This window comes from Macrobrachium rosenbergii, chromosome 31, assembly GCF_040412425.1.
Source record: "Macrobrachium rosenbergii isolate ZJJX-2024 chromosome 31, ASM4041242v1, whole genome shotgun sequence".
In the NCBI taxonomy this organism is placed as follows: Eukaryota; Metazoa; Arthropoda; class Malacostraca; order Decapoda; family Palaemonidae; genus Macrobrachium; species Macrobrachium rosenbergii.
This window is the reverse complement of record NC_089771.1, coordinates 30,520,384-30,545,383: the sequence shown is the minus strand read 5'-3', so window position 1 is coordinate 30,545,383 and position 25,000 is coordinate 30,520,384. Positions and strand designations below refer to the sequence as shown.

Here is a 25,000-nt window from a genome sequence, read left to right as displayed (position 1 = left end):
CCTCAGAGCTTTCAATCACCAGTAAAAATCAACATCTAATAAGGAAAGATTATCAAGGCCTCACTTACGTCAACAAAAGAAAATTCAAAAAAGGTAATTCGACGGCTTAACAAGAATCTAATTTGTATAGAGGAATGGCTAATATACAATCAACAACAAAAAACATATTATTATTATTATTATTATTATTATTATTATTATTTATTATTATTATTATTATTATAATCAACATCTAATGAGGAACGATTCTTAAGGTCTCACTTACGTCAACAAAAGAAAATTTAAAAGTTAATTCGACAGCTTAACAAGAATCTAATTTGTATTTAAGAATGGCTAATATACAATCATCATCAAAAACATTTTATTATTATTATTATTATTATTATTATTATTATTATTATTATTATTTATTATTATTTCAGTAGATGAAACCTATTCACATGGATCAAGCACACCCAAAGGGCCACTGACTTGAAATGCTTTAAGCTTTCTCAAAGAATAAATGTTGGTTTAACACTCCCACCGCCGCAGACCCTAACACTGCGGCAGTAACTGATCATGACAGAGCCAGTGATTTTTCATCGCCTGGGAGACGCGAACCCCCCCACGACATCTGGTGGCATGTCACGACACTAATCACACTATACCAGCGGACCAGCTGATAGAACCAAACTTTGAAAACACCAAAAAAAAAAAAAAAAAAAAGTTTAGTTAATTCCTAATAACTAACAACTGTATATTTGTATCTCGTGAAATTGCATTGCTCAAATATTCTTTGATTTGTGATAAAGTATAATTTAAAGTTAAAATTTAGGTCAGCATTTGTCGATCCTTTCCCTTATATATACTGTAAATATATATATATATATATATATATATATATATATATATATATATATATATATATATATAAATATATAAATATATATATATATATATATAACTATATCTGAAGAAACGAAGAAACGGAAATAATGAATATAAAACTATATCTGAAGAAACGAAAAACGGAAATAACGAAAATAAGAGAAAAGACATACATAACTAACAAACGCCTCGAGAGAAAGTAAACGAATATGGTGATCGGGTTCATGGAAATCCCCCCCCCGCCCGGGGATAGAACTGAGGGGGGCATAAGGCCCCCTGAGCATTCTGATTCCGCGGATTCAGCATACAAATGATGAGGAAAAGGCTTATGGCTGCCCCCCCCCAAAGCCCATAGAGGAAACGTGAGGGGGATACACAATCCGAAATATGGTGGCTTTTCTGCGGGCCATCTGATCCATCATATTGGGGAAATGCAATGCCACATATAAAAGCTAAATGCTGAATGAAGGCTGCAATGCTATTTGCTTTTATCGGCGCTGAACCCGAGCTCTGTCAGGATAAGAAGATGAGACAAAAATATTCTGGAGGGTTGAGGGGAAATGGGAAGCCATTCTTATTGTTCTGTGATGAGATGAAATTGTTTCAAGGGTGAAATAGGGATAACCTAGAACCGTAGCCTTCTTCAACCAAGTTCCTCGAGGTCGACCGTCAGAGAGAGAGAGAGAGAGAGAGAGAGAGAGAGAGAGAGAGAGAGAAATGTTCGTTCTTATAAGACTAAATAAAAATAAGAACGGTTAGCTTCCAAACCACTGATTCCTTACTGAAGGAAACGTCAAAAAGTTTGACATCAAAACTTTTCTTCTCCCGCTAATTCCTAACTTTTTTACCGATATTTCCTATAACTTTTTCCCGCTAATTCCTAACTTTTTTTCCAATAATTCCTAACGTTTCTTCCCGCTAATTCCTATTGTTTTTCCCGGTAATTTTTAATTTTTTCCCGCTAATTCCTAACTTTTCCCCTGCTAATTCCTAACTTTTCCCCTGCTAATTCCTAACTTTTCCCCTGCTAATTCCTAACTTTTCCCAGGTAATTCCTAACTTTTTTCCCGCTAATTCCTAACTTTTCCCTCGCTAATTCCTAACCATTTCCCGCTAATTCCTAATTTCTAACCTTTTTCCAGCTAATTCCTAACTTTTTCCCGCTAATTCCTAACTTTTTCCAATAATTCCTAACGTTTTTTCCCGCTAATTCCTAAAGTTTTTTCCCGCTAATTCCGAACGTTTTTACCCGCTAATTCCTAACTTTTTCCCCGCAAATTCCTAACGTTTTTCCAGCAAATTCCTAACGTTTTTCCCCCCAATTCCTAACGTTTTTTCCCGCTAATTCCTAACTCCCAGCAGCATTCCGTCGAGAAATTCCCGTAAGAAAAGTAGGTATTCCGAGCGGAGGGGAAAAACAAAGCTGAAGAATTAGGCGAATTCACTCGCGCCAATTTAAGTTGAACTTATATCAAAACGTCACCCGCCGAGACTTTTTTCGCTTCGCTTTCATTCTGAATAAAATTCTGCCGATGAAAGTTTTCTGCAACTGAAATAAAAGAGTCCGAAAACTCGGTGGCTCGATTTACGTTCTGCTTCGGAAAGTTTTGCCATTTTTCTTCTTTCTTTCCCGACGTTTGACACGAGGATAATGGATTTTTCAAAAGGTTTTAATGCACTTCACCTATACGTAATGATGATCTGTCGTTCTCCTGGGCGCGTGCGCACTAGAGTTGTGAATTTGTTGCTAGTAGAGAATCCGGTTCCAGCATTATTATTATTATTATTATTATTATTATTATTATTATTATTATTATTATTATTATTATTCAGAAGATGAAACCTATTCATTATTATTATTATTATTATTATTATTATTATTATTATTATTGTAAATTTTCAGTAGATGAAACCTATTCATGTTGAACAAGCCCACCACATGGGCCACTGACTCGAAATTCCAGCTTCGAAAGAATATTAAGGTGTTCATTAGGAAGAAGTAAGAGGAAGTGAAATATAGAATGAAGAGATCCCACTTATTTAAAAAAGAAAAAAAATAAACAGCTAAACAGATAAAAATGTACTAAAATGCAAGAAGAATAGCATTAGTAATGCACTGCGTTATCGCTTGAACTTTACAAGCTTTCAAAAAAAACCTAAGATTTTCAACTACTGACTTTTTTTTAAAGGCATTCAATATTCTCCTTTCTCGCCCTCGACTGCAACACACCAAGAATGTGCAACTGACAATATGTGTTCAAGAACCAATCAAACCACACTCGCTTCAATAGCTATACGTTCCTAAAAAGTCATGGGAGCATGAACAATTAACCCAGAAAATAAATGGAAACTGTTACGTGGGTGGGACATCGAAATTCACTTCGGTGGGAGCATTCAGTTCGACACAGTCAGTTCTGGAGAGAGAGAGAGAGAGAGAGAGAGAGAGAGAGAGAGAGAGAGAGAGAGAGAGAGAGAGAATCCAGTTTGGCAGTCAATTCTACATATATATATATATATATATATATATATATATATATATATATATATATATATATATATATTACATATATATATATATATATATATATATATATATATAATATATAGAGATAGAGAGAGAGAGATAGAGAGAGAGAGAGAGATATATAAAAATAATCACCAATATCTGTACTGTAACTGCTATATTTTTAGAGAGAGAGAGAGAGAGAGAGAGAGAGAGTTTCTATAAAATAAGAGAATAGACTGTAAGATATTTTTAAAGAGAGAGAGGAGAGAGAGAGAGTGCTATGTTTCAGAGAGTTGTCTTCCCACCCTACCAACCTATTTACTGTTTTGTTTTATTGACTCCCAATTAAGCATGTTGGTAATAGGTTAATGCCACTTTATACCAAGTTTTCAATAACAAGTAAAAAATGCGCCGAAGTTTCTTCGGCGCAATCGAGTTTTCTGTACAGCCGCTTTGAAGCTAATGAAGGCCACCGAAAGTAGATTCTATCTTTTGGTGGTCTCGGTATAATATGTATGGGCCATGGCCCATGAAACTTTAACCACCCCCTCCCACACGGTGCTATATCCTATATAGTTGCCAGAAGCACGATTATGGCTAACATCTTAAATAAAATCAAAACTGCTGAGGCTAGAGGGCTGCAATTTTGGTATGCTTGATAATTGGAGGGTGGATGATCAACGTGCAATTTGAAGCCCCTGGCGCTAGTAGTTTTTAAGATCTGAGGGCGGACAGAAAAGCGTGAACAGAATAAAGTGCGGACGAACAGACAAAGCCGGCACAATAGCTTTCTTTTACAGAAAACTAAAAATCAGTATCAAATTATTCCGACATAAATGCAACAAAATACTGAACTGCTTAAAAATGAACAAACTGGCAACTTTGGCATCAGCTTTAACTGCCCGCATTCTTATGCCGAGAGAGAGAGAGAGAGAGAGAGAGAGAGAGAGAGAGAGAGAGAGAGAGAGACTTTTCAAAGGACCAGAAATAGACTTTGCAATAAAAGGATAAAAGAAGGAACGAAAATATCATGACGTGGGACCTAATGTTGTTTGTTAACTGTATTTTTTTTCGTTTTATTTCCAGCTGCTTCTCATTTTTAGTTTTCTGTAAAAGAAAACCATTGTGCCGGCTTTGTCTGTCCGTCCGCACTTTATTCTGTCCGCACTTTTTCTGTCCGCCCTCAGATCTTGAGAACTACTGAGGCTAGAGGGCTGCAAATTGTTATGTTGATCATCCACCCTCCAATCATCAAACATACCAAATTGCAGCCCTCTAGCCTCCTCAGTAGTTTTGATTTTATTTAAAGTTAAATTCAGCCATAATCGTGCCTCTGCAATGATTAGGACAGACCACCACCGGGCCTTGGTTAAAGTTTCATGGACCGCGGCTCATACAGCATTACACCGAGACCACCGAAAGATAGATCTATTTTCGGTGGCCTTCATTATACGCTGTAGCGGCTGTACAGAAAACTCGATTGCGCCGAAGAAACTTCATCGCAATTTTTAACTCGTTTCCACAAAACATCTCCATACCACATGACGACTTTTAGATGAAATTCGAAGAAAACGTTTACAGAATGTTTTCCTCCGCACGAAAATCCTTTGACAGATATCAATGTCAGCCGAGGACTTGCTTCCACTGAATGGCAACAAGATCCTTCCGTTAGTTTGCGCTTGATCCGGAAATATAAACCTTCTTGGGAGGGCTAAATAAGGCCAGGTAGGAAACTTCGGGTAGTAAGCAGGATATTCATTGTTACTTGTAGGGGGTCCAGAAGGGGCGAAGCCTCCCCGCCTGCAAATTCCTGAGATGTATGCTAGTATTGCACCAGCTGTGGTTTTTTTTTGCCAAGCCCCTAGGTTAGGTTAGATTAGGTTAGATTAGCTAAGTCACTCCAGAGTGGGAAACATAATGAGACTATTTTCAAGAAAATTCTATGGTTAGTTTTCAAGATATGACGTCCCGCTTCTTTCAGCGAAAGGTCCCGGTACTCGGTTACATCTTTGGAAAATGGCACCCCACCCCCAACCAGGTCAGGGCGCGGCGCCCTAAGTTAGGTCAGGAAGGTAAGGCCTGGTTAGGTCAGGACACGGCATTCTAGGAAAGGTTTAGCATTTCTCACGCCTACCCTTGTCCCCCTACTCAGCAACCGCTCTGGAACTTCGATATTCATCTCATAGGTAAGTACGGTATAACATCAGTTTGTATTTACAAATGGAGCGATACCTTTTGCCCCGTGGTGACCTAAAGATTAATTTTTGTTTATTTATTCGATCCCTCACCTGCTTAATGCCTGTCTCTCTTCAATTCCTCTCAACAAGACTTTGTGCCAGGAGGTCTAAGTTCGCAGTAGGTTGTGAAGAAAGCCGCCCAAAATGACATCAATGCCTTGGAGTACCTGAAAGGTATAGAATATGTTTACATTAACTCTAGACTTTTATCTTAATTACCAATTCTATGGGAGACGTAATGCTACTCACACACAAAACATCCCAGTATTGAAAAGCATTAAATCTGTTGACAAGTTTTCGTTCGTCAGTATTTTGCTGAATGTATATGTCAAAAGTAAAATTTAGTAAAAAGTTTATTCAGTAACGCAATCGCATTCTCAACTTATTCACGTTTCTGGTTAACCAATAACAAACCTCATGACACACGAGAATATGGTAAACGTTGAGTCGGCGTCATGAATATGACAGAGTTGAATTATACACTTTAAAATCTTCCCAGCGAGAATAATCAAGCTTGGGCGGAAAGGACATTACCTCAAGTACAGCCCATTATCAGAAAAGATAATTAATCTCCCAAACGTTTTAATGTATATGAAATGAATGATCACAATTAATTGTGAAGGTTCAAGTGATAATTTACAGCTGTGCTGTTGCATGTATTTGCTTTTTGGGGGAGGGGGGAGGTTCCCATCCTGTTATTTACACTTCTTGTATATTGTTAGTCGTTCACAGCAAACTCGAAAAGGACACGTATAGACTATCAGTGGGATCTCTGGACTCTCCTCTCCGGTATCCCAAAGTATTCAGCAGTTGCTACAAAGGAATGATGATGAAGTTTAATTGGTATTTTAATAATTACCTATAATAGCTTTACATACCTAACTGAGGATAAAAAAAAATCAAGTATTAAACCTTTCGCTTGCCGATGACGTATACGAACGTCATCCAAATTTAAGTCCCCCGCTTACTGATGACTTATACAAACGTCAAAATAAATATATTATCTATAGAATAAGTAATCAGCTGAAAAATGAAACAAAACTGAGCGGTCTACCTTGAAATCTGTCGGAGATAGGCGTCTTTAAACAAAGGTATAACAATTTTTACGCTTACCGCTCGAATCAAAGCCACTGCCCCCAGCCACTGCCCACAGACGTAATTGTCATGAGCGTCACAAGCGAAAGGGTCATTGAGAATATTGTGGGAAGAATAGCAAGATAAAAAAAAGAATGTAATGAGAGACTGATGGGGGTAGGGAGACGAGGAAAGTTTACCTTTACTCATTAACTTAATTAACAAGTTTTGATGAAATCTTTGCTGTAGGGGAACCTTAGGATAGGATAGGATAGGCCTAATGCATCAGATGGCCCTATTACTAGGCTCATTTTATGCAAGATGAGCTTTGTTTATCATAATCCTTCATCTCATCTAACTTGATGAAAGAATGTGATAAACAAAGCTCATCTTGCATAAAATGAGCTTATTAACAGGAACATCTGATGCTTAGGCCTATTCCTTTCCTCTTTTGGGAAGCGATGTATGCACATCAACAAAGAAATGGATGACGTTTACAAGTGCATTAATACCTATTGCTGAACTGCGTTTGAAGTTTACAAGTGCAGTGCCACCTATTACTGAACTGCATTTGACGTTGACAAGTGCATTACAAAGTATTACTGAACTGCATTTGAAGTTTACAAGTGCATTGCTACCTATTACTGAACTGCAGTTGAAGTTTACAAGTGCATTGCTACCTATTACTGAACTGCAGTTGAAGCTGAATTTACTGAACTGATTTAGTTTACAAATGCATTCCAACTGCATTTGAAGTTTACTGAATTGCACTTGAAGTTTACAAATGCATTACTACCTAATACTGAACTGCACTTGACGTTTACAAATGCATTCCTGCCTATCACTGAACTGCGGACGGACAGAGAAAGCCGGCACAATACCTTCCCTTTACAGAGAACTAAACAAAAAGATCAACTCTGAACTTCCGAAGAATGTCTCTCCCTTGTTCTTCTCCCCGTTCCTCAAGTTTTATGTAACAAGAGAGTTTGTCCGTCGTTTCCAGAAATCCTGAATAATATGAGCTGTAGGAAGACAGGAAATTTCCACGTACGCCAAGGCAAGGTCTGGAATTTCGTATATACAGGAAGTTTGCTGAACAAATCTAAATCTTTCTGAGAGATAGAACGAAATATTTTCGTATGTAGGAATATTTTAGTATACCTGACTCTGTCTTCTACTTCTTCTTCTTCTAACTTTGAAATGATTCTCATAAATGTGTATAAGCGTTTAAAATATTCTGAATAAGTCGTAAAATATATATTCACATAGAACAAGCACACCAAAGGGGCCACTGACTTGAAATTCTTTAAGCTTCCAAAGAATAATGTTGGTTTCAACCTCCCTCCGCCGACCCCACACTGCAGCAGTAACTGATCATGATATAGAGTCTGTGAGTTTTCCTCGCCTTTTACACTTATAATTCTTTATCACCTCGTTAAGAAAGTAAAAGTCCTTTGAACAATAGCCGAGGAAAAACTCTTTAGTCATGTTTGTCTTTATGACTATATTCGACAATAATTAATTAACAATAAATTGATTATATTTTAGTCACTAAAATTTCAAAATACCCGGCTTTCATATTCCCTCGTTTATAAATACTTCGTACCCCGTAGGAGGGTCGCGCCGTCAGTGCACCTCACGCGGTGCACTGTAGGCATTACTTAAGGCTCCTTGCAGCGTCCCTTCGGCCCCTAGCTGCAACCCCTTTCATTCCTTTTACTGTACCTCCACTCATATTCTCTTTCTTCCTTCTTGCTATCCACCCTCTCCTACCAATTGTTTCATAGTGCAACTGCTTTGAGGTTTTCCTCCTGTTACACCTCTAAAACCTTTCTGCTCTTAATTTTCCCTTTCAGCGCTGAACGACCTCATACGTCCCCGCAGTTGGCCTTTGGCCTAAATCCTATTGTATTCTATAGTTCCTCGTTGGGAAGTGAGTTCCGTTCTCAGCTAGCACTCTGCTGGTCGCGAGTTCAAATCTCCGATCGGCCAATGAAGAATAAGAGGAATCTATTTCTGATGATAGAAATTCATTTACTCGTTATAATGTGGTTCCGGATTCCACAATAAGCTGTAGGTCCGTTGCTAGGTAACCAATCGTTTCTTAGCCACGTAAAAATAAATCTAATCCTTCAGGCCAGCCTAGGAGAGCTGTTAATCCAGCTCAGTGGTCTGGATAAACTAAGATATACTTTTTATTCTATTCTATAAATAATTCGTAGGCGAATCTCCTCCCACATCGTTTGCTCAATTCGTACCAAATTACGTGGATAGAAAAGTCTTTCAGAAATGACTCAGCCAAAGGCGATTCCGAATGTAGAACCCTGTGATCTGTCTCTTGAGTGACAGGTTCCCGATAGGATGAAGAGGATTGAAAAAGAACACGAGAATAAATAGGTTTGATCGGAACTAAATTGTATAAAATATTTTGATTTTACGTTGATAGGAGGGGGGGGGAGGGAAGTGTCACGAATTTCGTATGAGCATTAGTCCTAAAAATTCGAAGACAGGACAAAATGATGTTGGTAAAAAAAAAAAAAATTCAAGCCCTGGTAAAGGTGAATTATCATATTAACCAATTCCGTTTCGACCTTCAGCCTTTGCAAACTCAATTATTGTATTCTTTTCCTATATCCAATTTGGGTAAAGGAATAAATTAATGAAGAAACCAAATTAAACAGAAATCTAAATTTAAAGACTACCTACGTAATATACGCAATTTTTTTTCGCAAAAACTCTTTTTAGTTTTCTGTAAAAGAAAACTGTTGTGCCGTCTTTGTCTGTCCGACCGACTATTATCTGTCCGGTCTCAGATCTTAAAAACTACTGAGGCTAGAGGGCTGCAAATTGGTATGCTGATCATCCACCCTTCAATCATCAAACATCCAAATTGCAGCCCTCTAGCCTCCTCAGTAGTTTTTGTTTCATTTAAGGTTGAAGTTAGCCATAATCGTGGCTCTGACAACGATACAGGACAGGCCACCACCGGACCGTATTAAAGTTTCATGAGACCACCGAAAGGTAGATCTATTTCCGGTGGCCTTGATTATACGCTGTAGCGGCTGTACAGAAATTTTTTATTTGTTTTCTTTTAAGATGACAATTCCTACATTATTTCGCCACACTCCATCAAAATATTTTTGTTAGTTTTTTATTATCATCTTTATAACAATCTATTTTTTTTTTTAAATAAGTTTCAACTTCGTTTTTGTGACAGAAATGGTTTCCAATATTTATGCAAAGCATATTCACTATAACCTTTCCAACAAATTCAATGAGGATTAATTTTTTAAACAAATAATTCTGAACGCTTTTTTTATTCGATAAATACATCTTTTTTCTTTTAATTCAAAGTTGAACGTTGGATGTGGGATTAGAGTAAATGTATTGGTAGCCATTTGCAAACCAAATTCAGTTTCTTACTAAGAAATGCTTATTTTCAAAAGAATAATTTAAGTGTAAAGTTTATTATTATTATTATATATTATTATTATTATTATTATTATTATTATTATTATTATTATTATTATTATTATTATTATTTATTCTATCACAGTCATCCTATTCGACTGGGTGGTTGTTATAGTGTCGGGGGTTCAGGTTGCATCCCGCCTCCTAGGGAGTCCATCACCTTCTCACTAAGTGCGCTGTTTCTATTACACACTTTCTGCACGAGGTCCTGGAGTCTCTTCGGCATCCAGTTTTTCCAGATTTCTTTCAGGGATCTTGGGATCGTGCCTATCGTTCACTATGATTATGTGTACAATTTCCACTGGCATATTCCATACCCTTCTTATTTTCATAAGAGTATCAAGACCTGAAAACCGAAATAATTATTATTATTATTATTATTATTATTATTATTATTATTATTATTATTATTATTATTATTATAACTGTTCTTTTCCACTGAGGGCTGAACCATTGGAAACCTGCACGCTTTGAAAAGACGAGTGCAGTGATACAGTATTATATCCATAAAAAAAAAATCTAGTGCCATTCCTCCAGAGCTTGATTCAACGCTTCCAGCGCGTCTGAATTATCAACCACTGACAAAAGCGTGGGATCGAGGCACGTCTCGTATTCATCATGCATGATGTATACTGCATGAACATACTCGTGTTGTTATTACTGGAGAGATCACAAACGACTTGTGGTTTCTGGTGTCCGGGAATTTATGCGTGAAGCCGTTGGGTACAACCTTTGAAGCGTGCCTGGAATGAAGTCCTGGACTGGAGGTTTGTCAGCAGCCCTTGAATAGGCCAGACTCTGAGATTACACTTGTAGCTTTTTGGCTTCCATGATCTAAGGATAATCTATACTTTTACATAATTATCAGCTGCATTAAAAACTTTATTTCTTTTTTTTTTTGTCTTGGAATTTTCACTATTTCTTCTGATTAGCCATTTCTAAAATTTCTGTTGCTGGAAAAATTCCAGGAACTTGGCTGTCCATTTCTAAAATTTCTGTTCCTAGAAAAATTCCAGGAACTTGGCTATCCATTTCTAAAATTTCTGTTCTTAGAAAAATTCAGGAACTTGGCTATCCATTTCTAGAATTTCTGTCCCTAGAAAATTCCAGTCATACAACTATCCGTTTCAAAAATTTTGTTCCAGAAAAATTCCAGGAACTTGGCTATCCATTTCTAAAATTTCTGTTCCTAGAAAAACTCCAGATTGCTCTTCAGGTAGTAAGTTACATCCATAAATAAATACCTTCATAGTTCCATATGAATTGGGTTCATCTTCTGAATAATAATAATAATAATAATAATAATAATAATAACACATAATAATAATAATAATAATAATAATAATAAAATAAGATATCTTCTTATTTCTTATGAACATAAAATAGCATTTTATAATATACTTTAAACTCACGTAACGTAATAATAATAATAATAATAATAATAATAATAATAATAATAATAATAATAATAATAATAATAATAATAATAACATAATATAATAATAATAATAATAATAATAATAATAATAAATAATTATATAAATAAATAGCTTCTTGTTCACGAACATAAAATAGCATTCATAATATACTTTTAAACTTCAAGTACCACCTTGCAGCAAGTGAGCTCGCCATATTTTTAGTCGTGATCTCCACGTTCTTTTATTTCGTCCAGCCATCATCACCTCACCCTTACCCAGGCACAATAAGCGGATGTTTTCTTGGCGTTATTTAAAAATAGCGCTCTCAAGAAAAAGGTTGAAGCTTACCGCCTCAGAATTCCGCTCTGCGACAATAAATTGCAAATTTTACCCCCCCCCCTTTTTTTTTTTTGAAGGGTTTCACGAACCAGATTCTAAACGAGCGCTCAATAAGGAAGTTTGGATTCCGAAAGGAAAAAATAACTTCATTCAAGTTCCCTTCATAACAAACTGTGTCTAAAAGTGCTCATAAAAGAACCCATTCAAAATGAATTCATGTTTTAAAAGAAACTCCCTCACTTTGTCAAGGTATCATATAAATATTTTTATGGTGTTAACACATCCAGAGTTTATCATTTCATGTTCCACATAAATATAGGTTTATCTTCTGAATAATAATAATAATAATAATAATAATAATAATAATAATAATAATAATAATAGTAAAGTATAGCGCTTAGTGTCTTGTATGCCACTCAGGCGTCGCGGGGGGTTCGCGTCTCACCAAGGGCGATGAAAAATCTTACTGGCTCTGTATCATGATCAGTTACTGCCGCAGTGTTAGGGGGGTCTGCTGCGGTGGGAGGCTGAAACCAACATTATTCTTTGGAAGTTTGAAGAATTTCAAGTCAGTGGCCCCTGTGGTGGGCTTGTTCCATATGAATAGGTTTCTTCTACTGAATAATAATAATAATAATAATAATAATAATAATAATAATAATAATAATAATATGTGTAATAATATTATTATTATTACTCAATGGAAGCTTGAATTTCAAGTCAATGGCCTCTTTGGTGGGCTTGTCCCATATGCATAGGTTTGAATTTCAAGTCAATGGCTCCTGTTGGCTTGTTCGATATGAATAGGTTTCATCTACTGAATAATAATAATAATAATAATAATAATAATAATAATAATAATAATAATAATAATAATAATAATAATTATAATAATAATAATACTCATATGTTAGGCAAAAGAAATTTATATTTGATAAAGAGCTGAATGGTATATGATGTAGCAGTGAAATCATCCAACCTCATTAAACAAATTTAAAATAAACAATTGAAAATTTTAATCCAAACGCTGCAAATACACACAAATTAAAAAAACACACACACGTTTGGTTAATAGAAATATATTCACTCGCTGCATCAGGAATTTAATTTTCCCTGAAATTAAAATCATATTTTTCAAAATATATTCCTGGATATCTAATTCAGATCGGGACTAGTGTTTTGATTACAAATGGTTAAAAATAAAAAATCTGGATTTTCAATCCGGTGCTGGAAAGTCTGAGAGAGAGAGAGAGAGAGAGAGAGAGAGAGAGAGAGAGAGAGAGAGAGAGAGAAGAGAGAGAGAGAGAACTTCACCTAGAGCTTATTCATAGCAAAATGCTTACGTTGTCAATATATAAATATATATATATATATATATATATATATATATATATATATATATATATATATATATATATATATATATATATATATATATATATATGGTGTTTTATGATCACTTGTTTATTTATAAAGAAGAATGATTGCTTTGCAGTGAGTGTGTAATTCATCAGTTATACCCAATAATAATAATAATAATAATAATAATAATAATAATAATAATAATAATAATATTTTATTAAAACTTCTATGGTATGAAAGATAATTATGAATTGGAGAGAACATATTCAAATCTAATTTGAAAAAAAGCACGGAACTAAATCAAATTTTATTTTTTTATTTTTACGCAGCGTTCTTCAACAAAGCAACTCATCCGTTCAGTAGATTCGCAAAGTGGAGCAAATGAATACCATACAAAAAACAAGAAATATATCCGCCGAAGTTTCTTCTGCGCAGTCGAGTTTTCTGTACATCGTATAAACAAGGCGGCCGAAAATACATCTATCTTTCGGTGGTCTCGGTATAATGCTGTATGAGCCGCGGCCGCCATGAAACCTTTAACCACGGCCCGGTGGTGGCCTGGCCTATATCGTTGCCAGACGCACGACTGTTTTCAAAGGAACCACTTTTTACTTGGCATCTGCACCGAGTGTAATCAAAATCATTGGGAAAGAAAAGATTTGAAGAAATTTTATTTAAAGAAAGCAAATCGCAAAATCTGTATAAAAAAGGTAAGAGAATTTGCAAAACTCTCTAACCAAAACTTAAATAATCTCTAGACACAAAAAAAACGATAAAATCATTAAGAAAGAAAATACTCAATCAAATTTTATTTAAAGGAAGCAAACCGTAAAATCTGTATTAAAAAAAAAAGGTAGGAGGATTTGCAAAACTCTAACCAAGGGAAAATCGTTTACACATTCTCCTTTCTGAGCTGAGACCTTCACGTGTGGACTTTTTAAACATTATCTACCATGAAAACTGCTCACCCAACACTGCTAGGTACTTGAAATATTCTCTAGACATAAAAAAGATAAGGAACAAATACAATGGCATAAAGAACTGTCATCAACAGCTCCAAAGAATCCATTTATTTTTACCAGCATCTTCGTCATCTAGATTACAGAAACATCCTAAAATACGGAAAATAGCTAAATGAAAAACAAATAACTAAATGAAAAACTAGGCTGTCTGAATCAGATAACATTCACTAATGAAACCTGAGCTGAGCAGAATGGAAACTGTTTATTATTATTATTATTATTATTATTATTATTATTATTATTATTTCAGTAGATGAAACCCTAAATGAAGATGAGTTTTAAGCCAAAGACCAACCAACCACTGTGACCTACGGAGGTAATTCTGAACCTTATGGAAAAACAACAGGATAAAAAATAAGTCTTCTGAAACACAGGCTAGATTATCCAAACAGGAAAAGCTGTGAAGTGCTGCGACACAGCGCCCAAGAAAGGCAGGATTTTAAAATGATCTTTCTCTCGCAATAAGAAATAGCTATTTATGCCGCCGACTGAAATACAATCCGGGGAGACGACAAAAACAAATTCAATAGACTAGACTTCTCTTATGGGTAAAGATACCATTATTTTCTTCTTTTCAAGGAAAGAGATAAGTGGTTACTATATTTACGCCCCAGGTACCGCCCACAGACACTCGTGAGGGATCGACTCCCCCTTTCTCTCAGCATCAATTCTGATTCCAGTAGCTCGGCTTACCTGTCTCTAGAAACATTTGCAATTGACAGATTCCTCACTTGCGCTGACATTCGACACGACTACGCTATTGAAGATGACTACGGAGATTGTAGGAAATTTGTTTTTCGGAGAAATATCGAACACTCCTTTTATTTTTTGTTCGTCAAGAGAGAGAGAGAGAGAGAGAGAGAGAGAGAGAGAGAGAGAGAGAGAGAGAGAGAGAGAGAGAGAAATAATTACTACAAGCATATATATCATAGAAAGACACAGGGGAGAGAGAGAGAGAGAGAGAGAGAGAGAGAGAGAGAGAGAGAGAGAGAGAGAGAGAGAGAGAGAGATTTCTGTAAATTTACACTGATAGAACATTCACTGCTAAAAATCAGGGCATAATATGAGAGAGAGAGAGAGAGAGAGAGAGAGAGAGAGAGAGAGAGAGAGAGAGAGAGAGAGAGAGAGAGAGAGAGAGAGTACATTAAGGATTCCAGAGTACATTCCTGGATATTCCCGTTACGGGAATAGTTCCCACGCCCTTTGGGAAACTACAATATCTTCAGCGTAGGAACAGCATAAGAATCGTCCTCTACAGCAGAGTCTAGTGTTCACAGCGGTATCAGTAAGAGCAGAACTTTTCAAACACTGTCTTTCCTATCTTATAATGACTTGTATAGTGCAGGAGAGAAAAGGTTAATGGCGAGAATTGCAAAGTTTTGTAATTTGTAGACCCATGCTCTGCTAATATTTTGAAAGTATTCTCAGGAAATTTGATTTAGAGGCATAACTCTGATTCCTTTTCGAATAATATTATAAACAGTTAAGCTATTATAACACTAGTTCACTAGTCTTAATATTATTACTTTGCATTATGGCGTGATATAATCATCTGGATACGGTAAACAGTGAATTATGAAAAACATGAATGAAAGATTAATGACAATTGAATCGATTGATAATATAAGGTAACGGATGCAAAAAGCAACATATTGTATCTTCTTGTTGACTATCTTATCATCCACTGCGCTGTTAAGAAATTAATCAAATTTACTTTCAAAGTCCGAAGTAATTTATCTAGTTTCTCGTTGGACAAGTCGGTAGAGTTCTCGGCTAGCACTCAGCTAGGCCCGAGTTCGAGTCTCCGGCCGGCCACTGAAGAATTAGAGGAATTTATTTCTGGTGACAGAAATTGATTTCTCGGTATAATGTGGTTCGGATTCCACAATAAGCTGTCGCTAGGTAACCAACTGGTTCTTAGCCACGTAAAATAAGTCTAATCCTTCGGGCCAGCCCTAGGAGAGCTGTTAATCAGCTCCTCAGTAGTCTGGTTAAACTAAGGTGTACTTAACTTGGCGATTAGGGCAGATGTTCAAAGCCTCTTTTTTGACACAGAGACGGGTCGGGAAAAACATATTCTATTCTCTGCCACAAGATAAACAGCAATAAAATTTAAAATCAAATAGCGAGAAACATTTAATGCTACTGACAGACAAGACTAAACATCACCGACTCAACATAATCAGGGTTGCAGTCAAAAAATAAAAGCAAGGAAAAAATCCTGAGAGCAAAAAAGGTAAAATATTCTCGACGCCTTTGACGGATAAAACCAGATTTGAGGAGGGGAAAGTGGATCCACGCTTTTACCGACTAGCGGATGGAAAGTCGCTCCATATTCTGTTTGGGGGACACGAGTTTCACAATTATTCGTCCAAGACTTTTATAATAAAAATGGAGCTAATTCCGGTTTTCAATATGTCACTTGAGGTTTCATGAACGAAAACATATAAATGCAAACGTTAATTAACAAGGTTTACTACACAACACAATGCGACAGTTTCCAAGCGTTGCAGAACCAGGTCTTACTCAATCTATCTTAAGTGTTACTTCAAAGATTTAGCATTCCAGAAATCGCGGTGAATCTACCTCATTCTGTAAAGACGCCGTAATTCCTTTTGGCAGTATTCATCCCATCCTATCTAAATAGAATACATAAACAAAATTTTTGTTTATTTATTATATTTTTCGTCTTCTTTTTACCGGTTGCCTATTTCAAATATACACCGGTTGCATATTTCCAGCGCACGCCTTCTCTCATACTTTTCTGTAGAGTTGTTTTTCCATTGTTTTTGAGATGTCTCTCGAAAATGGGTGAAATGCAAAACCTGTGAATAAAATCCATGATGCATAAAGGCTAAAGACTAAATCCATAAAAAAATAAAAAGTAAATACACCACGCACGGGGACTATAACTAAATCTTTCGACTCAAATTCATGTTGTAAAAAACGTAAGAATTAAACCATTGGAAAATATAAGGAAAATTAATGCACAGCTCACCAGTATTATACTACATCTTTCAAGCGGCTCAATATCATGATTTATGTTGAAAATATGTGGGGAGGGGGGAGGTGGAGGTGGAAGGGGAGGTGGAGGTGGAAGAGGGGAGAAGGAAGAAGGGGGAAGTCTAAGGGAAGCACCAGCCCCGTTTAACTTCCGGTGTGCAAACAAATAAACAAACAAACAAACGTTTCAGAGTTTTAGTATTATGTAGCTGATGTTACTTCTCGGAAAAGGTTAATTCCAACTTCTCCTGTTCTGTTTCACAGAATAATAAAAAGGACGAAAGAGAGGAAAACTAGAAGCAGTATGGTTCCATCTAGTCCTGCCTAATTCAGGAACCTCCCATGCCTAAGTTTTACGGTCTTCACAACTCACAAGTACCATCTCCATCACACGTTTACGAATGAAAAGGCATCGAGAATTCAATGTACCTGGGACGATTTTTTTTTTTTTTTATAATCTTGGGACGATTTTTTTTTTAAATAATCTACGAGCAAGTCGTGTGAAGTTAATATATCACAGGAATATTCCTGTGAAGGAATGAATAAAGTAGAAAGTGGAATCCAAATATGCATCCCCGACATTAGGAGAGGAAAGTCATTCAGAGGATTTTATTTGACAAACATTTCTAGGATGGCTAGAATACATAAAAGTTTTGTGTTCGGGAGCGAAAGGCTCGCTCGTCCTTGAATGGTAAAGTAGAAAAGACAAACATTTTTGTGATATATTTTTGCTCTTCAAAAAAGTACCAAGCGCCTGAAAAAGTAATGATTCACTACAAAAGTTCCTCTAAAGTTTAAGTACGTAGCACGACACGTGGAATTTCCAAGGTTATTAAATTAGCATACGTACAGTGGACTGAACGCATTACTGACTCTACTTTAAGATCTATTCCCGGACACTATAGTTTTCCTCTGCATTTAAACAGAACAGAACAATACAGAATTTAGGGCAAAGACCAAGCGCTGGGACCTACGAGTTCATTCGGCGCTGAAACTGAAATTGGAGGTTTGAGAAGTGTAACAAGAGGAAAACTTTGCAGCTGCACTATGAATCAAAGGTTAGGAAAGAGTGGAGAGTAAGATGGAAGAAAGAGAATATGAGCGAAGGTAAAGTAAAAGGAATGAAATGGGTTGCAACTTCGGAGAGGGTGGAGAGTGAGATAGAAGGGATTATGAAAGGAGGTAAAGTAAAAGGAACGAAAGGGGTTGCAGCCAGCGGCCGAAGGGACGCCGCAAAGAACCTTCAGTAATGCCTACAGTGCACCGCAAGAGGTGTACTGACGGCACTATCCCCAACGGGAAGACTGGATTGGCGATGTTTGGTTAATAGGACAAAATAAATTCTTAAATACAGCTCGAGACAGGCACCACGGCAATAGTGGTATAGAATTTTGGGTGTTCCAGTCCTCTGCAGCGGGAAGGGGAACGAAATTGGAAGGAGATATTGCGGATAACAGGAGGAGGAGGAGGAGGGGGAGGAGGAGAAGGGTGAAAAGGGAATGCTTGGACAGGGAGGATGGGAAAGTACAGAGGCCTATCTCGGCCTATCTTCCTGTACATTCAACCTTTTAGTTTTCTATAAAAGAGGACTATTGTGCCGGCTTTGTCTGTCCGTCCGCACTTTATTCTGAACGCACTTTTTCTGTCCGCATTCTTTCTGTCGGCACTTTTTTCTGTCGGCACTTTATCTGTCCACCCTTAGATCTTAAACACTACTGAGGCTAGAGGGCTGCAAACTGGCATCTTGATCATCCACCCTCCAGTCATCAAACATACCAAACTGCAGTCCTCTAGCCTCAGTAGTTTTTTTTTATTTAACGTTAAAGTTAGCCATAATCGTGCATCTGGCAACGATACAGGACAGGCCACCACTGGGCCGTGGTTAAAATTTCACGGGCCGCGGCTCATACAACATTATACCGAAACCACCGAAAGACAGATCTATTTTCGGTGGCCTTGATTATAGTACGCTGTACAGAAAACGCGACTGCGCCGAAGAAACTTCGGCGCATTTTTAACTTGTTTGTAGGAGCTGACGTAGAAGACTATTTTAATATATATTTCTTTGCTTGTTTATCATTTACCGATTACGCTTACGATTTTATCTTTCAAACTTATCTTACATCGACTGCAAAGAGAGAGAGAGAGAGAGAGAATCCTAAAATATGTATTTTTTCAATGAAAGTGATTGTTGCTGTAGGCCTACAAAGCATGAAATATCTACTGACGAGAGAGAGAGAGAGAGAGAGAGAGAGAGAGAGAGAGAGAGAGAGATAGTTCTTGTCTCCCAGAAACAAAGTTCACTTCCCCTTACATTTTCTTCAAACCTTCTTTGTTGAGGCCACTCGATCCTGCGTCTAAGAAATGCTATATTAAAACATAGATAAAAAAAAAAATGATCAACGTTTCAAACCACAACAGTTTCCTTGGATCCAGTTCTCTGCCTCTTTTTATCAAAAACGGTCCATTCAAAACATTCCATGAAACCATTCAATAGAAAATTTGACATCTGTCATTTAAAATATAATAATGCCTTCTGCATCAGTGTCACTTACCAACTTCGCGTAGCCAGAAAGAGCATAAACTTTATATACAAGAAATTTACACACAAGAATTTCACAAGTTCTTTTTTTTTTGGGTGGATGTATCCGTCTCCCTTGAATATGAAGTTAAAAAATATACATATCCCCTTTTCCTCCATATTGGCAATTCAAATGAACTTCGCTTGGTTAACTCTGGCTATCTATCATTGGTGACATCTGTATATATTGCGTTCTCTCTCTCTCTCTCTCTCTCTCTCTCTCTCTCTCTCTCTCTCTCTCTCTCACTCAGTTTTTACTAGAATGCATCAACACAATAACTTTCAATTTTCAAGGTCTAATGGGAGTCAAAATATAAATACATTTAATTTGCTCAGTAGTATCTATGTCTTCTACTTTCCAAAAGAAATTTCTTTAAGAGATACCGAGATTAAAAAGGCCCACTTATTCTTTAAAGTTACACAAATAACAAATTTCACATATTTGGATACGTCTGACAGCACAAATGACATTTGCAAAATTCTACACAAGTTTCAGTGAATATATATTTACGCAAACACATGTACATATATATATCTGTATGTATGTATGTATGTATGTATGTATGTATGTATGTATTCAGTAAAGGAATAGTATTTTATTAAAGATAACTTCCCACCTCGTTGCGTCTACTCTAGGCAATAATTAACAGCCAATCACGGAAGGAGAAGTCAGTACAATGACAGCTCTCAAATGTTCTGTTATCGAAGTTCACTTAGCGATAATGTCAGCGGAATTTTCTAGCTAGTCCGCTGTTATGGTCGCTAGTGTCGTGACACGCCGCGCAGATGTCGCGAGTTCGCGCCTCCCCCAGGGCGATGAAAAATCACTACCACTGTATCATTGATCAGTTACTGCCGCAGTTTTAGGGGGGTCTGCTGCGGTGGGAGGTTGGAACCAACAATCTTTGAAAGCTTAAAGAATTTCAAGTCAATAACCACTTTGTTGTGCTTGTTCCATGTGAATAGGTTTCATCAACCGAAATAATAATAATAATAATAATAATAATAATAATAATAATAATAATAATAATAATAAAATAAATGTGAAACAACTCTTGTAAATGGGTGGTCCAGTTTTATCTGGCCAAAGTTTTCGCAATTCGAGACATAAAATTGAAATAATGAGTTGAAATAATTACCCATAAACAGCTATTCACGTGAAATACAACGCAGTTTACTATCACAATTTACGCAAGCATTATGAAATATGAAAACCATTCATAAAACCTTCTAAATGAATGTTGTAGGTTCTGCATTACTTTCAGCCAATAATGGAAAGATTTTCCCTGTTTTTTTTTTTTTTTTTTTTCAAAAGAATGTGGTCAGTAGGTCGAGGTAAAACTGTTTTAACCAATCCAAGATTTTTCAAAATGAAGAAGGACATATATTTGCCCTCACTAAAAATTCTATGAATTCACACAAAGCTGACCATATCTTCACATCTCCTACTTCGAGGAAGTACGAAATATTAAGACGCCATCTCCTATATTATTAAGATATCTCCTACTTCGATGGAAGGTCCGATTTAATACCCGCAGGCCCTAAGACCCTTACAGGAGATAGGGGAGGGATTCTAAAGATGATTATTTTCATAAATTAATAAAGGTGAATATATGTGACTGAACGAAGCTTTTGAAGGACTGCGTGAGGGGGGAAAGTGAAAAAGGTGAACCTCGAGAATATATAATTTAGTCGGTGAATGTTACACAATACGGCACTCCATTTCCACCGAGTTCCACGGAGGGGTCGTTCTTCTTCAAGGTAAATATTATGTCGTTCAACCCTAAAACGCTGAGACAAGATTAATTTCCGAAGTAAATGCTGCTTCTAGAATATAAAAATGGCAAACAAGTATGAATTCAAATTATCTATACCATACATCTGCGAGAAGTTTAGTTCAGACGCGTAACGCCATAAGACGGCGTCAGTGACCCTGGTAGTTGTGACGCCAGATAACCCACAATTAATCAATTAAAGCCAGAGGACGAACCAATGAAAGGGGCTGACGTTTTATTATAAGGTTGCAAAAATGGTCCAGAAGGTGCAATTCAGCCAAGGTTCGCAAAATAGTGATTAGAACTTTACCTTAAAAATTAATAATGGCAAATATTCAAAAACTTTTTCGGGCAACTGACACTTTGGGTCTCTTGCAAACAATTGTACCCTCCCCCCGCCCCCAGGAGTAATTCTTGGTATACTGTAGATCCAGTGAATATTAAAAAAAACAGCTAATCTAGCAAATGTATGTATTACATAAAACCATAATTTGAAAGGATGCATTTCTATCTCATCTTCAAACAACTACTGTACAATGTCTTGACAATCTTTCACCAACGTAAGAACCTACATTACCACAATCAACTTTGACCTCGGAGGAGAAAATTAAAAAGAAGATGATATTTTCGTTTATGACTACGTCAATTCATGCATTCATTCATTACATTCTCCATTAAATCATAAGAGCGTATTAAGAAAGTTTCACCACAACGAAAGATGAAAAGAGCAGTGTTATTACCGTAGGTATTTTAAAAGCTTATGGCAAATGAAAAGTTAAATGTTGCACTATTAATATAAACTTTTTTTTTTTTAAAACACTTCTAATATCAAAATTTTGCCTCCAGTGCAAGTTTTTCAACTCTGTTTCCCCCTCTCGTAAGTTTCACCTCATGTCCCTTGCAATTATTGGTGAGCAGTTCCCTTCTCTACTCACTGGAACAAAAGAGTTTACCTTTTTCCCTTACATCGACTTCTGAGATCAATTCAATTATCTTTTCTGGTCAATGATATCTTTTCATTTCTGTTCATTTGTATGCAATAACTATTTCTGAATGACATGATAATCATTGGTAGTTGGTAAATCATACTGAAAATTACTTTCCAAACTAATACGGATTGGACTGGATTGGAGCATGGAATTTGGGCCAAAGGCCAAGCACTGGGACCTATGTGGTCATTCAGACCCAGAAATAATGTTAGGGAAGATACTTACGATTAAAATTAAACATGTATACGATGACACACACACATACAATACAGAGTAATAAATTCCAAAAATATATTTACACAGATTAATACACTCCAAAAATATATTTACACAGATTAATACACTCCAAGAAAAGCATTTACACAGTTTAATACACTCCAAAAAATGCATTTACACAACTTAAAACACTCCAAAAAAAATGCATTTACGCAGATTAATGCATTCCAGTAAATGCATTTACACTCATTAACACACTCCAAAAAATGCATTTACACAGCTTAATACACCCCCAAAAAATGCATTTGCACACATTAATATACTCCAAAGAATGCATATACACAAATTAATGCACTCCAAAAAAAAAAAACATTTACACAGATTAATACCCTCCAAAAAATATATTTACACAAACTTACTAACAATCACGCATCGGCTGCCAGCTAAGTCCAAGACTAATGTAGCGCTGGAGAAAGCAAATAAAGAAAGCTGAGAGAACGTGGGCGGAAAAGCTCTGAGTACTCCCGCCTTCGACGTGGGGAAGATGGGGCGGAAAGGACGATCGATAGCGAGGATGCGAAGGTACAAGGAAATTAAAAAGCGAGAGAGAGAGAGAGAGAGAGAGAGAGAGAGAGGAGAGAGAGAGAGAGAGAGAGAGACTGATGGAGAGAAAGAGCGAGGAAGTGAGTGAGAGAGATTAAGGAGGAGAGAGAGAGAGAGAGAGAGAGAGAGAGAGAGAGAGAGAGAGAGAGAGAGAAAGGATATGGGTCTACCTTGGGTGGTGCCTTTTACCCATAACCTATCTTTCCAATAGAAAACATCCTCAACTGAGGGGTAGATTCGAAGGGTGGATGAGGTAGGAGGTTTTGATATCTGATGGAGTAATTTGTGATTTATTCATAAATTTCCATTACGAGCTCGTTTTTTTAGTAATCTATAGATTTATTAAAATAAAAATATTAATATGAGCAAAGCAATGAACAGAGAGAGAGAGAGAGAGAGAGAGAGAGAGAGAGAGAGAGAGAGAGAGAGAGAGAGAGAGAGAGAGAGAGGTATTCACTTTGTTCTTATTCAGACATCAAGATAATTTAAATGCGTTGGTTTGCATAAATAAAACATAAATCTTTTTGAATGATTGCTTTTTTTTACGTTTCTATAAAAAAATTTTTTATTAAGAAACACTTGTCGTTAGGTAATCATAAAAATGCCATATGATTGTTTTATAAACTCAAACAACGTATATACGAGGTCCCAACGACTGCCCTTCATTAATAGAATTACTTTTGACGTGCTCATGAAAATCCAATTTATAACTACACAAACACGAATATTTGTGCATGTCGGGAAAGTTGATGATATTAATAATTTTCCTAAATGGAATAAGGGGGAAGTCAAGGTGACAAAGAAGGAACTTCTTGTATGTCATCAGAGGTCATCACAAACAACACAAACAATATCACACAATCACTCCATAAGTTGCAAGGAAACAAACAACCGGCTCTTTTGTTTGTTTGTTTCTTTCTTTCTATTAAATCTTCTGCTGAAAACCCTTCTGGAAAGAGTCAACAGATTTAAATATAAACCCAAAAGGGCATCAAAGGAAAATCAGCCTGCAGAGAGAGAGAGAGAGAGAGAGAGAGAGAGAGAGAGAGAGAGAGAGAGAGAGAGAGAGAGAGAGAGAGCAGGAACGAGTTCGGTCCTCGCTTAAATATTTGGAGACCAGAAGATTCCACAATTGCACTATGCAAACTATTTCACGTTTTAGTTGTGGCCGAGATGAATCTCCCGGCAAACTGTTGCTGGGCTAAGATAGATAGAATATCACAATTTAGGCCGAAAGCCAAGCTCTGGGACCTATGAGGTCATTCAGCGCTGAAAGGAAAATTGAGAGGTTTGAAAGGTGTAACAGGAGGAAAACCTCGCAGTTGCACTATTAAACAATTGTTAGAAGAGGGTGCAACGTAAGTTGGGAGAAAGAATATGAACGGAGGTACAGTAACAGGAATGAAAGGGGTGACAGCTAAGGGACGAAGGGACGCTGCAATGAACCTTAAGTAATGCCTACAGTTCACCGTGTGAGTTGCAGTGACGGCACTACTACCCCCTACGGTGGTTCCTGTGCTAACAACGAGTAGAACAA

General features: G+C 36.6%; 1 protein-coding gene across 1 annotated transcript in view; it reads right to left on the bottom strand.

Moving 5' to 3' along the window:
• The window catches only part of LOC136855316 (uncharacterized), a 612,714-nt gene that overhangs the window by 60,676 nt on the left and 527,038 nt on the right, over window positions 1–25,000 (bottom strand). Inside the window, exon 7 of the mRNA XM_067132221.1 lies at window positions 5,662–5,777. The gene's annotated coding sequence lies outside the window, so the exon portion shown is untranslated. The remainder of the gene's footprint in view (window positions 1–5,661; window positions 5,778–25,000) is intronic.